Below are 12,108 nucleotides of genomic sequence, written 5' to 3'. Positions count from 1 at the left end.
TTTGTTCTACAGTCCGACTCCATCGCCTCGCTCATCTTCTCCCTTTGGCCGTGAGCAGATCTCCGCTTCGCTCGCAAGTCCTGCACGCGACCGGCGCTGTCAGGTTATCTTGAACTATTTTCGAAGATTTCAAACTGTCCCTCAACATGTTAGTTTTTTTTTTCTTAGCTTATAAGTTTTGAACATTTTAACTCCATAAATTGATTACATATTTCCACAGATAACATCTTAGAAGTATTTGTTGCTAGTGAAAATTAAATTTCTCTTGCACTAGCAAAAGCTTCGTGTCAATATACTAATATGGATGTAAAGCAAGGAATGGATAATGGAATACTTCTGGCAGTTCAATTATCCGAAAACTGTGACAGTACCTAATAGATAAGAAATTTAATTATCTTTCCTATTCTATTAAATATCAAGTATTAAGACCAAGTTTAATTCTTTCTAATACATCCTATATTTAGTTATCTGTATTTGTTTCATTTCCAATGCGTTGGATTCTTAGCTATACTATAAAAACCATAAATAGTTTGTGAAAAAATGGTTTAAATTTTAGGAAGGAAAAAGGAGTGTCATTATGTTTAGAGCAGATCATTATTAATGCATGAGGTTCATATAGTGCCATCGATTAAGAATATCAGTGTAGATGAATCTGTGATTTGTTATCCGACATCACTTAATTTTTTTTTTGTTACACTGTACAATTTAAATTAATTGTATCATATTATACATTATGATTATTGTGTTGTATTTTTGTGATGTAAGGTTGTGCTTGAATGACATCATCAAGTAACAGCAGCATCAACCATTCCAAATATGAAACTGTGCGATGTAGGGACTGCGGACTAATAGCATTGGTGTTAGTCTCTAGATCGATCAAGAACCCAGGAAGACTATATTATCATGGATGGTTAAAGTGGGTGAGGTCTAATACTGGACTAAATGAAGACACTAATGATATACATTGCTTATCAAGGGTGTTGCCAAGAGCGGAGTCAAGGGTGGGGAGTGAACACATTGCTTATCCTGGTCATAATTGTTAGAGTGTATACTAAAAGCCTAGCTTTTGGTATAAACATTTATCTAAAAATAAGAATCACATTGGTCAAATGTCTACATTTATGATAAATGTAGTTGTTCAATTAATTTATATTGTAGATAACATGGTGTGTGGTGTCACACACAGAGGATCATGTTATCAGTACCTTATAAATTATAAACAGTTGCTCACGACCATAATGGAAAGGAACAAACCATTGGAAGGTCGTAGTGTAATTAGGTATTAGTTTATCTTAACTATATAATTACACTAGTACACTTAGAGTGTATTGAGTAGGACCATTTGAGGTCGTTTCTTTTATACTGACTTTATAAAGAAACATAGACCTCGGTTATTATGGAAGTGTGTGCTCTTAATCCTAATATAATAACAAGCACATATATTTGATATTTATTTCTTTAATTTATCAATGGGTGAGATTTAGTTCGATAAATCAATAAGCCCGATAAGTTGGGAAATGGTATCACTTATAGTGTGTGTTGTTGATTATAGAAGGAAACTGTGTCCTAGAGATACTAGGTTGATAATGTCCTCAAGAGGAGCTCATAAGGATTGTCATGTTAAACCCTGCAGGTGGACTTAGTTCGACATGATAATAAGGTTGAGTGGTACTACTCTTGGACTAAGATATTAATTAAATGAGTTGTCAATAACTCACTTAATTAGTGGACATTCGATATCTTAAACACAGGGAGACTAACACACTCATAATAAGAAGGAGCCAAAAATGTAATTTGGGATCGGTGCGGTAGTTCAATAATAGTTCTTTAGTGGAATGAATTATTATTGATGAAATTAAGTTGTGTGTTCGGGGCGAACACGGGATGCTTAATTTCATCGGGAGACCAAAACCAATTCCTCCTCTCGGTCCCTATTGTAGCCTCTAGTATATAGAGATTTATACCCACCGCATACCCACCTTCCTACCCATCCAATGGGGCCGGCCAAGCTAGCTTGGAACCCAAGCTAGGGCCGGCCAAGACCAAATGGATGAGCCATGTAGGTGGCCGGCCAAAGCTTGGGTCCCAAGCTTAGGTGGCCGACCACTAGAATATTAAAAGGGATTTTTATTAAAATTATTTCTTATGTGGATATCAAGGATTTAAAAAGAGAGTTTAAAAAATTAAAAATTTCCTTTTATAACTTTCTACAAAAGATTAAGAGAAGAGATTAATCTCTTTTCTTATTTGTAGATTAAAAGGATGGTTTTAATTTTTGGTAAAAACTTTCCTTATTTGTAAATCATCTACATGTTTAAAAGAGAGTTTAAAATTTGAAATCTTTCCTTATTTGCTGATTAAAGGAGGATTTTAAATTTTAAGAAAACTTTCAATTTTAATCATGTTCATGATTTAAAAGAGAGTTTAAAATTAAATATTCTCTTTTATAAGTTTCTACAAAAGATTAAGAAAAGATTTGATATCTTTCCTTATTTGTAGATTAAAAGAGATTTTAATTTTTAGGGATAACTTTCTTTTTATTCACATGTTTAAAAGAAATATTTTAATTTATAAAATTTCCTTTTTATTAACCACCATGAAGGGAAAAATTATTTGAGAAATTTTTATAAATTTCCGGAACCAAATTAGGAAGTTTTAATTCTTGTGTGAATTAAAATTTCCTTGATTTGTGGAATGGTGTGGCCGGCCATTGTATTTGTAAAAAGGAAATTATTTTTAATTAAATAAAATTTTCTTTTTCATGGCAAAATAATTAAGGAAGTTTTTAATTAAATTTCCTTATTTGCCAAGACCAAGGATTATAAAAGAGGGAATAGAGAAGGCTTCAAGGGGACAACTCTATTCTATTCTTCCTCTCTTTTCCTCCTTGGTGGCCGGCCCTAGCTTCTTTCTTTTCTCTTCTTCTTATGGCCGGCGGCAATCCCTCTTGGAGCTCTTGATGGTGGTCGGTTCTAGCTAGGAGAAGAAAGAGAGAAAGGAGGTTTTATTTCTTGCATCCCTTGGAGCTTGGTGGTGGTGGCCGGACCTCTACTTCTCTTGGAGAATTTTGGTGGCCGAAACCTAGAAGGAAGAAGAAGATGCTTGGTGGTTCTCATCTCGGAAGATCGTTGCCCACACAATGTCCGAGGTTAGAAGAGGAATACGGTAGAAGATCAAGAGGTCTTTCTAAAAGATATAGCTAGTATTTTTCCTTTTCGCATCATACTAGTTATTTTTGGAAATAATACCAAATACAAAAGGCTTACGATTCTAGTGTTTCGAATTTGTTTTCGATATAGTGTTTTTTTTTGTTTTTCTTTTCCTTGTGATTTGATTGTTCTTTTCGGTTAACCTAAAGTTATTTTAGGAAATTAAATATTAGCTTTCCATAAAAGGTTTTGTCTAGTCGGTGGTGGTTGCTCCCATATCCAAGAAGGCCATGTGCCTCGCCACGTCAGTACTGGGAACCGATTATGGAAATTAATGTTTAATGGAATTAATAACTTAAGGTGATTTGGGTCGAACGTGTTAAGTTCCGCAGGAGATCCAAGTCTAAACCTAAAAGAACATATAGATTAAGTTTTGGATCAAAAGTGTTAAGTTCCGCAGGCGATCCAAAATTTAATTTAAAAGAACACATGGTAGCTAGGAAAAGGTTCAGACCTTTGTACAAAATTTTTGTACAGTGGAACCTCTAGGTTTTCCGAGTAGCAACCAACAATAATATGGGAAATTGGAATGTACCGCTTATGGTCAGGATATTAGTGATAGTGAACTTAATTCTTTTGGTTATATATTTGTTTTGTTGGTTGGTTGGCTTAGTTAAGTAGTACTAGTGTTGTAATGTGATAAAGAAAATATAATTATGGATGATGTTGACATTTGTTTGCCAAAATTTATGTTGTAAACATGTCACTTGAACTTGTTCAGATTGAATGAAGCTTGTGCTATTGAGTTTGGATTCCACTAACATTATTCACTCTAACATTGTGAAATGAGATTTTGACAACCTTGCATTTATCTTTTCTTTGGGAATTTTGGGATGAAATCGTAGTAATTGTATGTATTGATGGTATTGGATTCCTATCTATTTACTAATCAAGTTAGATTCTTATCTTTTTATTTCCACGAACTTAATACGAACACCTATTCATTTAAACCATCATCCCATGGCTTGTTCTCAAATTTTTTGTGCTCAGTAGTATTTACTGCTCACTTTACAGTAATTGATAATCAGATGGCCATTTGATTTCATGGTAGAGATTAGCAAACAAAGGCAGATAGATTTTGTTTTGATCTCAGGAAAAAATTCGTATTGCTTGCTTGACAAAAACTTTCAGGAAAAAATTTGTAGCTTGACAAAAACCATAACCACCTGGCAATATCAAGACCGAAATTTGTAGAGTTTGCAATAAGTGCAAAATAGCAAGATGGACATTACCAGATGTTGAGAATGAGGATCTAGATCGAATTAGAAAATTAAAGACCCTTTAAAGTGATGTTGAATTGCTTGCTATTCAGGGATAAGCTTATCACAGTATGTATGATAATGTACAAATAATCAAATCTTTTTGGTGTATGATAATGTACATTTTTGAAATAACTGAAACGATCATTCAATTTTGACAACAATAATGTTTAAGACGAATCAGATCAGTCGGCTTAACCCTGGAAAAGACATTGCTCAGAACTCTCTCTATAGGTGTTCTCAGATTGGACAATAACCAATCCTTGTTCATGATCCCTTCCGGTTGCTGCTTCTGTTTACTGGCACCATTTCTCCATGGTCTGGATCAATCTGGTACTGGCTTTAGCCCCAAAGATATAGTTGATGTAGTCTCTACATAGAAGAGTCAGTTCTTCACCTTTATTTATGAGTACATACTGCATGCGAAGAAGAACAAATGTCAGTACATATTGTTGAGGGATTTTAAAAAAAAAATCATCGCAAATTAACAGAGGAGCAAGATATGTAATGCCTACCAGAAATATAACACCAATAGTTGCCAAAATCACTTGAAGGAGTTCCTCGTATTGTGCTGAGAATCCTTCGCCCTCCGGCCCACCTGAACCATCACCACCGCCCCTAAAGGAATTTCCACCACCAACATTTCCACTGAACTATTTTTTCTTGGTATACTCCCTCAACAAGTCCTGCACTGTTTGTTTTGAGCAATATCTTGAATCTACAAGTTAACAGAGGCATGCTTTGTTGCTGCAGTAGTGAAACTCAGGTTTAACATTTGAGCATGAAAGAAATATGAAATGCACATGCATAGAATATTTTCAGAATTTAGATAGTATCAAATCAGCAAAAGATAAAACAGTATCTAGTAGGGAAAAAATAGATAAACAATGAACAAAAATGCTCAATAGTGGAGTTTTCCATTGCACCCCAGATATATAAAGCAGCTGAAATACAGTCTATGTGCACACTGAGGCTAAGACATATATATCCCTACATCTAACCCAAAACCATCCTATTAGTCTCAAGTAGTAACTGGTTTAAGTTCACTATATTTCTACACTGAATCAAATAATACACAGTAATTTCATGCTTCCGAGTACCTAAATTTGGTGCCCAATCTACATTGTTTGTGGATGCTTTGCTAGTCTTAGATAAAGGTTAACAACTTCCATGTTTCTTTGCCTTATTCTTGCTTCATTCTGTTTACTAGTTTAGACAAAATCTTCCTAGACCTCTTGAAAGGTAAGCTTAAGTAATCAAATGGTCACAACCGACTTCATCAAAGAAAGAAATTAGTGTGTTGATCACATTTGCAATGTTGCGCTGAAAGAAAAGAATTTTACAAAAATCACAGTTCCAGATTTGTTGGAACTGAGATCTAGCAGTGACATTAACCTCATTTTTGTAATGCAGTCCTCATGAACTAGACCTGTAGAACCACAGATGTCAGATAAGGAGCTGTAGAAAGAATAGGACAGGCAGAAAAAATGTGCAACGAATACACCTCATATTCATCTTGCCATCCTTTGTTAAATGGAATACTTGCACAGAAGACACCTCATATTCATCTTGCCATCCTTTGTTGGCCTTTTCAATTGTAGATAACTTTTTGTATTTACTTTTAAGTTCAGCTACAAGCATCTCCCTGAATAAATAACGTAATGGTAAAATCCAGAACAAAAGAAATATATACCAGAAAAAGATGATTTCATAAATTCAACAGTTAAAACTACCTAAGTGCTTCACCAACAGCTTGGTGAAAAATTTTGTAAGTTCCCCCACTTCCTGAAATGTTGAAAGGTAATCTTAAGTAATCAAATTGGCACAACCGACTTCATCAAAGAAAGAAATTAGTGGGAAATTTGACTCAGTTCTTACTCCAGTCAAACTAGAGATAAGTTTATCACCAACTTGAACACATCTTCTAATATACGATGGGTCTTCAAAGCATTTTAAAACTCCAATTACATACATTTACATCAAGGATCAAGATTCAATAAAAATAAATTATATCAAACCATGCACAAAATCATGGCAAGTCAGCAGGCAAATAACTCCAAATAACTCAATTGCACCTACTAAATTCAAATAACATACAACAAGAGACTGATGATAGTTTACCATCTAAATAAACAAAATAACTCAATTGCATCTACTAAATCCAAATAAAATACATGCTATCAATTAATGCTAGCAACAGATGAGAATTGCATAAGATGCATAATAGATCTCTACAGCCTCCAGATTGTGACTGATACAAGTGTGCATTGGTTCCTCTCACTGATTACGACATCCTAGTGCATGTTACTAGAACATGTAACAATAAAGATAATTTATTAATCTCATTTTCTCAATAAATAATAAATCACTATAATTTAACAAATTAAAACTTTCATAGTACCCGCTATAGATCCGAAATCAAATTCATATGTGTCGTCAAGACTGATATGATTATTATCTTCAATCGATCTGTAAGAAATAAATTGGGAAATAAATTTATTATCCGAAATAAATTTATTTGTAAGAAAACATATAATAAAAATGAAAAAAATGAATCGACACAAACCCTTGTTGCAAATTGGGACAGTTACGCTTGTCATGTGATACTCCTCGTTGTCCGCATCCACGACAAAGCCTAGAATTTGATGTAGATTTCTCTTTTGATGATTTTAATCTCTTCCCACATCCCTTTGTTCTTACTATAGAAGGATCAATAATACCAAGGCTCTCATCAATGGATTTTTTTCTTTGACTTCTTTCATTGCATGCTGTACTAATGGACATCTCTTGAATTTTATTGTAGATACAATCGAATTGTTCATCCAAAAAGGTTGTCCTTTCAGTACTCAAAGATGCATCATCAACTAACACGGAAGCTTTATAGGATAACCTCGAATGCCTCGACATCAAATACCTTTCTGAATCTGGACCATCATTGACATTTTACTCCCCTAAAGCATATATTGCTCCAACTTTTGCATATCGTGTCCATCGTTTGAGTATATATGTATCAGACAAATGAAACACTTGGTTGATACGGAAAAAAACTAACATATGTCTACATGGAATGCCCTCAAACTCAAATTTTGTGCAACTACACGATATGTAATCTCTTTGTTTGTCATGCGTGAGCACTCTTAATTTTGAGGAAGAAGAACTTTGAAATTTCATCACGTGGTAAACCGCTGAGTCAACTCCTATAAATGACTGTTGCACATAATAACTATGACTCTCGGTCATTTCACTTTGAAACTCCAGCCATTTTTTTTTTTGTGTACAGTTTAACCATTTGAGTTTCCATTGGCCAGGTAGTATTAACCCTGGGTTGCTCATTCATATCAATATGGTCCGCAACTAACTCATTGTGTCTTTGATGCCTCAATGCTCTATTAAAACGTGTGATAAAATCCATTAATGAGTTCTTATTTGAGACATATTTCTTGAAAAATACATGAGCCTTCAGATCTTTGGCTACTTGACATTCCTGCAGAAAATACATGACTAAAATATATTGGCACCCATCTGTGTCTCAATTCATACATCAAGGACAACCAATCATTTTTTTCTAAGTTAGCATCCTTGATAGTCTCTTCCTATGACTTCTCAAAATCATCAGGTGTTGTAGAATTTACAATGACGTTCTTTATGCTATGATAGTGGTTTCGAAAAGTCAAAGGGTCTAATTTATCTGGAAATTTATTCAATATATGCCACAAACAATATCGATGCACCGTTTGAGGGAAAACTTGTGCAATTGCTTTTGTCATAGCAGGATCTTGATCAGTGATGATAATGTTTGGTGCACCTTTAGGCATGGATTCTGAGAACTTTGTAAGCAACCAAATAAAAGACTCAGTTTTCTCATCACTAAGAAACCCACAACCAAAAAGAATTGTCTGATGATGATGATTAACCCCTACAAAGGGTGCCAAAATCAAGCCATATTTGTTGGTGTTATATGTCGTATCAAATACAACTACATCACCAAATACACTGTAAGCCCTCCTTGATACATGATCAGCCCAAAAACACCTACTAAATCTGTTATCTGAATTTGTCTCATAATCAAAGAAAAAAGCTGAATTTTTCTCTTGCTCAGATGTAAAAAACTCTATCAGTGATTCAGCATCAATACCCTTTTGTTCATCTCTTAGATTTTTCTCTAAATTTCTAATATCTTTTTCTGTGCAACCGACTCCCTCAGGCCCTCCATACTCTATCTCCAATATTCGCATTTGTTGACAAGTTGGTACATTGGTCTCTGAAAACTGTTTTGTCAATGTTTTCTTTGCTGCTGAAATATTACGATGTGAGCGTAGCAAATGCACCTTTGATGGAGTCGATAGTGGATGATTATGGGCTTCTATGAAGTTACTGACAACCCAATTAGGTCCGGCTTGTTTCTTGATAAATGCAATATTCGACTTGCAACCCGTTCTAACTGCACCACGCGCTCTTTCCCTTGATACATGATCAACTTTTGATTGTTTATTCGACCGCATTAGATCTGTATGACCCTCTTTAAAGCAAACAAATTGTTTCCATGTCACTTCATTTGTTATCTTATTTTTCTTGCTTGTGTTTATCCTTGAACTAAATCCAGCTTCTCGTGCATATTGATTATAGAATGAATATGCCTCCTCTAGTGATGAGAATTCCATTCCAATTTTTGGCTTTCTATCATCTGCAACTTGGGGAATGAATTCTTGATCATCAACTGTATTTTCTTCCATTTCTAAAGCTCCTCGCATTACATTTGACAATATATAAGTAGATAAATAAATAAAAAATATAAGTTATTTTTTATAAAGTCAAATTTGCAAACAATTAACAAATCACAGATTATAAGTTATTTGACTTGATGATACAGTGTAAAAAAAAAAAGTGATGTCAGATAACAAATCACACATTCATCTACACTGATATTCTTAATCGATGTCACATTGATCATGCACTTATTATAAAATCAAAACTGCAAGTTTAATTTAATTCACAGATTCAGTCTAAATAATCAGTCTGAAAAACTTTGGAATTTCATCTGAGAGGTCTCGGCATTGCTGAAACTATATGAACCTCATGCATTAAAAAAGATAACCTCTAAACATAATGGCACTCCTTTTTCCTTCCTAAAATTTAAACCATTTTTTCACAAACTATTTATGGTTTTTATAGCATCTAAGAATCCAACGCATTGGTTTTTCACTAACAACAAATTCTTCTAAGATGTCATCTGTGGAAATATGTAATCAATTTATGGAGCTAAAATGTTCAAAACTTATAAGCTAAGAAAAAAAAAAGCTAACCTGTTGAGGGACAGTTTGAAATCTTCGAAAATAGTTCAAGATAACCTGACAGCGCCGGTCGCGTGCAGGACTTGCGAGCGAAGTGGAGATCTGCTCGCGGCGAAAGGGAGAAGATGAGCGAGGCGACGGCGCCGGTCGCGAGCAGGACACGCGAGCGAAGCGGAGTTCTGCTCATGGCGAAAGCGAGAAGATGAGCGAGGCGAGGTCGCGAGCAGGACTCACGAGGGAGGGAAGCGGAGGGCAAGGGCGCGACGGCGCCGGTCGCGAGCAGGAGTTGCGAGGGCGGTGGAGGCAAGAAGGAAGGCGAGGAGAAGACTTGTACGCGTTAGGGCAAAACCCACGAGAAAAAAACTTGACGCGGACCAAAAAAAAAAAAAATTGACGCGGAAAGTCCACGTTAGCAGGTCCGCACCCGTTCCGCACGAGTTGTTCCGCAGGGGAACAACTCTGTATATAATTATAATTTTCATTTTAAATTTTTATTACATAATTATTTAGGCATAAATATATTTTAAAAATATTAGAAAAACATACACAATTAGGATACAATATGCTACTATTTTTTTTATTTAAAACAAACAATCACACTTAATTGAAAATACAATATTACAAGATTTTAACTTTTAGAATTACTATATTATTCCCATAAATACTCAATTAATTCATTTTATAGGGCAATAAGAGCTTTGTCTTTGATTTGTTTGTATCGAACTAGAAACTCTTCAAATCGAGTACTATCATCTACTGTGGGCTCAACATCTAGAGTCGGCACCTCAAAGTGTTCCACGTTTGGTGCATTTAAATCACGTTCATCTTCAATTATCATATTATGCATAATAATACATTATGTCAGTATATCATGTAAAATTTTTTGAAATATTCTCAAAGACATTGAAAAATTTGGCACTGACATTATGGATGCAGGCATGAAATCGCGACAACAAAATGCTAATACTGATTCATCTGAACAACAATTCTCTGAAGAAGAATTTCGTACACCTTCATCTCCTTATGTCTCTGCTTTTGATTTTAATATCATTGATTCAGATAGCGGTGCTATTTCTAATAAATGACCTTTTGGGATAAAGAAAACAAAAATGAAGAAAAAAAATGTTGAACAAATTGCAAAGGAAATTAATATTAATGCTCAACTTGTTGAGACAATGAATTCAAGTATTGCTGCTACTAAAAAATGGTAGATACTATGATTTACAAGGAAGAAACTAAAATTTTGTTCAAAGATTTGAACTCGATCTCTAACCCGATGATGTGTGAATATATTCACAATGAGCAAATTAAAATTATGCAAAAGAGAATGCAAGTCCAAGGATCTCATTCAGTTGCATATCAAAGAGAAGGATCTCAAACATCTCTAATACAGGGAGAAGGATCACAACTCAATTAATATCAAAGTGAAGATCAAGAATCTTAGAATTCTACGAATATTTTCAGCCAATTTCATAATTATTTTAGCGGAATAGGGAATGATCTTTATGAATATTAATATTATAATATTATTGAAGTAATTTTAAATTTATGTGTGTTTTACTAGTATCGTTTTTAGTTGTACTTGTTTGTTTAGTTACTCATGTTTTTATTTTGCATGTTAGTGTAATGAGTAATGTATTTTACTTTTATGAATATCAAAATTTTTAATATTTTATTATATTTTTTTTATGAAATAATGATATAATTTATAAATGTAATTATAATTAAAATATATTAAATAAATTAAAAATAATAATTTTAATAAATTAAATCTTTACAAATATACATAATAAAATTTAAATATGCTACTTAAATATATTTAATTTAAATTTATAATTAATAATAATTATAAATTAATTATATTTGATTTTATTAATTATATATTAATATAATAAAATTTAAAAAAAAATAAAAACTCTCTCCATCACCATATTTAGTGTATGGATTGGAGTATTTTGCTGTTACGTGTACACCAAATTGGGTGTTTTGATTGGAGATGCCCTAATAATAACCTAGCTAACAGGTTGACTACTGGCCAATCGAAATAGTCTATCAAGATGAATCCATCCAGTCAAACGGTCTAGAAGATGATTTTCTTAATGGGTAAGATGGGTTAGCTGGCTCGGTCCAATGGTCAATCTAATTGACTTATTTGGTCCGGTCAGTTCGGTTTGTCTGATTGATCCTAAATGAACTAGTTGAAATCTTTGTCAACCCGGCGTTGCTTGTCACCGCAAGGATGTCCACAGCAAGTAAACCACCTCAACAAACCCTGCCAACCTCCACTCCCCCAAGCAAACTCTTTCCATCCATCTTCTTTGCTCTCTCTCTCTCTATCTCTCTGTAAAA

Source organism: Zingiber officinale, chromosome 2A (genome assembly GCF_018446385.1).
Source record: "Zingiber officinale cultivar Zhangliang chromosome 2A, Zo_v1.1, whole genome shotgun sequence".
Classification (NCBI taxonomy): Eukaryota; Viridiplantae; Streptophyta; class Magnoliopsida; order Zingiberales; family Zingiberaceae; genus Zingiber; species Zingiber officinale.
Note: the sequence above shows the minus strand (reverse complement) of the source record.